At 43.5% G+C, this 4,789-nt stretch overlaps 1 long non-coding RNA gene across 1 annotated transcript in view; it reads left to right on the forward strand.

The window, feature by feature from the left end:
* LOC114487888 (uncharacterized) overlaps nucleotides 1-4,711 on the forward strand; it is a 6,969-nt gene extending 2,258 nt beyond the window's left edge. Inside the window, exons 2-3 of the long non-coding RNA XR_003683424.2 lie at nucleotides 1,492-1,661; nucleotides 3,408-4,711. This is a non-coding gene — a long non-coding RNA (uncharacterized lncRNA). The remainder of the gene's footprint in view (nucleotides 1-1,491; nucleotides 1,662-3,407) is intronic.
* The last annotated feature ends 78 nt before the right edge of the window (nucleotides 4,712-4,789 follow it).

Below are 4,789 nucleotides of genomic sequence, written 5' to 3' on the forward strand. Positions count from 1 at the left end.
CGCTGAGCGTGCGCGTCCGGAGCCTGTGCTCCGCAACGGGAGAGGCCACGGCAGTGAGAGGCCCGCGTACCGCAAAAAAAAACAAACAAACAGTGCAGGACAGGAGACAGGCTCCATGCTGTCCCCAGATGTACCATGAGTTCTCCTCCACAGTTCAGAGTCCTCTCTCAAGGTCAGGTTCAAAGTCACCTGCTCTGCAGAAGTCTTCCGAGTGCAGCAGGGGCACCGAGGTCCCTTTCTTTCCTGCTGTGTCATTTTGCGCTTTATTCTAAACCGTATCACGTTATACTTTTATTTGTGCTTTTTTATAAACCCCACTTAATCACTCCTCCAAACTACCACCTCCACCCCTCATAGGTGAGATTTTTCAAGGACAGAGACTCTATCTTCCTCCTTTGATTCTTATCACCTACCTCAGTGCCCGGCACTTGTTGATAAACTTAATAAATGCTTGTTGAAAGGCTGAGTGAGTAAATGCGTGAGCAGAGAGGCTAAAGCTTTGTCTCTGTCATTAGACAAACTCATGTCCAAATCCCATTGGCTGACTCTACTCCTTCATTGATGCATGTACTCAGTCAGTCAAATTTTTATTGAGCACTTAATATATTCCAGACACCCTGCTAGACACTAGCTTTGGAGAATCAGGAGGACAGAGTCCCTACCCTCACAAGTTTATATCTGAATAGTAGAGACAAAATAAAGAAGCACATCAGTAAATAAACAAGCTATCTACAGATTCTAATATGTCCTGTGAATGAAATGAACAGGGGGCGTGTGACGGAGGACGTGGGGTTGGCAGTGGGCAACCGTAGATGATGGAGAAGGGGCAGGAAAAGCCTCACTGGGAACCTTTGAGCTGAGCCCTGAAGAATGAGTCTTTTAAAGAACAGGAGGAAAAACAGGGGATAGCCACAACCAGAAAAAAATTGCTTCTTTCTCTAAGGCTTAGTTTCCTCATCTGTAAATTGAAATAATCATAGCACCCACTTCATGATTTTTTGTGAAGCTTTAATGCACTGAAACACTCAGCATAGTGCAGGGCACCTAGAAAGCGCACAATACATCTTAGTTCTTATTATCAATTATGGGGTAATGCTATCGAAAGGAAATGAGGGTGCAGTCCTGTGGTCCTCTGTAATTGCCACTTCCTTCCCAAGTTCTAAGCCATCTGTTAAACAACACAGTTAAGAATGTGCCTAGGAGGGAATTCCTGGTGGTCCAGTGGTTAGGACTCCACGTTTCCACTGCAGGGGGCGCGGGTTCGATCCCTGGTCGGGAAACTAAGATCCCACAAGCTGCACAGTGTGGCCAAAAAAGAAAAAAAAGAAAAGGATGTGCCTGGGGCACCAACCTTAATCTTTCCGACCTACGACCTCTAGAATCTCTTTAAAATGAGTGTAAATACCTTATAAGCTTTATAGCGGGAACAAATCAAATAATGTATGTAGAAGCCCTGTGCAATGGTACTTATTTCTATTGTCATATCTTCAGAGTTCCTCCATAGTTTCTGGACATCTGATGCTATAGCTGCAAGCACACCACTGAGTTTGCCAGCCAAGAACCTTCTTAAAACAAGGCCCCTGAAACTGAACATGGAACTTCAGGCAAGCTCTGGCAGACCAGGGAGAGCACGCACAGTCCCAACACGGCCTTACAACCAGGTAACAAGTTAGTAGCAGAAGCAAGAGTAGAACCCAAGTCTACTGCCCCCAGGCCAGCCAGATACACCCTCAGCATCCTGTGGTCCAGCAGGTGAGAAAAAGTTTGCCCTGTTACTCCAGAACAAAAGGCCTCTGTTTTTTCTTCTTCTTTTTTCTTTGCTTTCTTTTTTTTTTTCTTTAATTGAAGTATAGTTGATTTACAATATCAGGTTCGCTTCAGGTGTACTTTTGAAAGAGTTGCAAGGCACCTAACAAGGCTAGTCTTATCTACTGGTCAGATGGGAAGATCTTGCATTTATAACAGGCGCAAAGAGAAAAGAGTCTAACCATCTCAGAGACAAAAGTCTTTCTGCAATTCAAAGTCCTCTGAAGCTGTGGTTTCTCTGATGTGTGTGTTTGTGTACACATATACGTGTGCATGCAAGAGAGGAGAAACAGCACTGGCTCCATACTTTAAGCCACTGACTCTTGCAGATAGGATTATTTTATGTATTCTTGTTTTCAAGTCTGGCCTTAAATGGCAACATAAGCAGAAAGATGCCAAGGAGAGTGGTGGAACAAGGGCTTAATTACAGGGACCTTCGTACAACTAACATGCCAATAATTTGCCTAGCTGAGTGATTCAGCAGTAATCCTGCCAGGTTCCCAAAGAAAACCCATATCTGGGATGACGTAATGTCTCTCCACCCCAATACAGCCGTCTCTCTACACCCACCGTCACAAGTTTACCGTCTCCTCTGGAGAGCCACAATTCCATCTGTGGAATTTTCAGTTGCCATCTGTACGGTGACAAATATGTGTTTTATTATTTAAATGGTATTACAATGTGCAACGCTGCTAGTCTAGCCCTTCACGTTTAAAATTTCAATAGAAAAATCAAGACAAAAAATCCTAGCCTCTGGTGAGTTGTATATTGGCAAATCATGTCTGCAGAATGCCTCCAGTATCTCAAATTAGATGTTTGATCTATGTAGCCCATGAATATTTATACTTTGAGGCAAAGTGATTGATTTAATTTATCACTGGAAATTGAGGTGACTATCTAGACCTACTACATGGTAAGCCTTGCAGAGACTATGAAGAGAAAGGGACCCTAGTCCTACCCCTGTCCGATGTACCTTGTGCGGGGCTGGCAGATACTTCTGCTTGCCTACCTCAGATTCATTAGTCTTCCCCATATTTCTGATCAGACAAATACTCCGGGAAGGCGCTCTTATCCTCATGTAAGCTAATTTTGGTTTTCCTTGCCACACTTGGCTAAGCATATCATTCATTTTATTTCAATTTATTTTGAAAAGAAATGGAAGGAGATCTACTAGGGACTTGGGGGGAGTTCTGGGAAAAAGTTTTTTCTGATAAAAAGAGATCCGAAGAATAAGCTCCTTTTTTTCTGCCTTTGGATGTTATTGTGATACAAGGAACCCCTGCAGCCATCTTGCAAACATGAGGGTAGGTAGCTGGAAGGACTAGAGACATGACAAAAATCTGGGTCCTTGATGTTGATAAGTTACTGATAAACTAACCTAGAGCTGCCCCTACCTCCAGACTTCTCATTATAGAAAATAATAAATCCTTTGTTATTTAAACTGTTTGGATGGAGGCTTTCTGTACGTAGAAGCTGAAAACCTTACTAAGTAAGGCAGTGATTTTCAAGCTTTTTGACTATAAACCAAAGTGAGAAATATGTTTACATGTAATACACTCTAAAATCTTCTGTTTGACTCTATTTCATTTTCTAAAATTCAGGTCATGACTCACTGAAGTGATTTCAAAACTCACTGGTGGTTCCTGACCCACATTTTGGAGAACATTAAAGTCAGAGGGTACATAAGCTACTGTGATATAATGAAAAGCATAATGTGGTAAGTGTCATAAAAGACAAACAAAGTGCTGTCATAGGAGAGAATGATCACGTTGAGTTTGGGGAAACAGGGAAGCTTTCATGGAAGGGCTGGGCCTTGAAAAAATAGCTACATTTTCAGCAAGAGAAGGGAGTTTAAGGAATGACCAGAGGAAAGGCAAGATGGTAGGAAGTCAGATAAATGCCAAAACCAGTGGGTAAACCTGGGCAGATGTTGACGTGTGTGGTTTAGAGGGTAGTGAGAAGTGAGGTGTGACTTGGGTTAGGTCACATGCAGCCTTGACGGCAGGCAGATGGGAGGCCATATGAAGGCCTTTGGGAAGGGCTGGGTGTGAGGAAGTCTAAATAGGTGGCAGTTGCAAGTTGGGTTGAGTCTGAGTCATATCAGAAGCTCAAACTGGAACTTGAGGCAAATGAGAAGGGCCTCTGCCCTAGGAGCTCAGCTTCTACTCCATCACATCTTTTTTGCCTACAGAGTCACTGCAAACCCATTATACACAGGGGCATCCTCTATCTGTGAGCTGCTTTTTAGTGGTGACCAAAGAGTGAACTGGTCTTTCTAAAAATGCTGCCTGGCAGCCCCCAGTGTAAACCGACAGTGCTGATGTGGTGCTTCAGTGCAGTGAAGCCAACAGAGTGAACAAGAGTGACCAATCTGCAATTTCAGAAAGGCCAGCAACCCCCAACTTCTCATTCTTCCTCTTGCACCCACCTGCCTGCCTTCTGATGAGTTCACATGCTGTTAGATCCAGCCCTAAAAGGTGGGCTGAGCCTTGCTACTTGGCACCTCTAATGAAAACAAAAAAATTCAGTGGAGGAGGATTTGGAATTGCTGGTTAAATTGGGTGTTTGTGCTATCCGTGGATTTTCATCACCCGTGTCATTCCTCCCCTACTCTCTCCCTGAAAACCGAGACCTGACCCTCATGATGGAAATTAATCAAAACTAACCTGTGACTTCTCTTTTATTATACCTGTAGACATGAGGGATTGGCAAATCAGAGTAGACTTCTACTGGGAACCCAAATACTGGAGAATAGAACCCGATTTTGATCAATCTTAGATGGGGTCAAGTTCACTCTTACCCTCGCCCCTCAAATTAGCGATAGTTTCTTAATATTTAAGACTGAATGATCAGATTTCTGGAGCACTGTTTCTGTCCTGACAGTTGATACTCTTCGTGGTTTGAGCGGAAGCCCCTACATTTCTGGCCCTCCTGGCTCCATATGGAAAATCACAACCAATAGTCTACCCTTTGGGAGCACAAA

Source organism: Physeter macrocephalus, chromosome 15 (genome assembly GCF_002837175.3).
Source record: "Physeter macrocephalus isolate SW-GA chromosome 15, ASM283717v5, whole genome shotgun sequence".
Taxonomy (NCBI): domain Eukaryota; kingdom Metazoa; phylum Chordata; class Mammalia; order Artiodactyla; family Physeteridae; genus Physeter; species Physeter macrocephalus.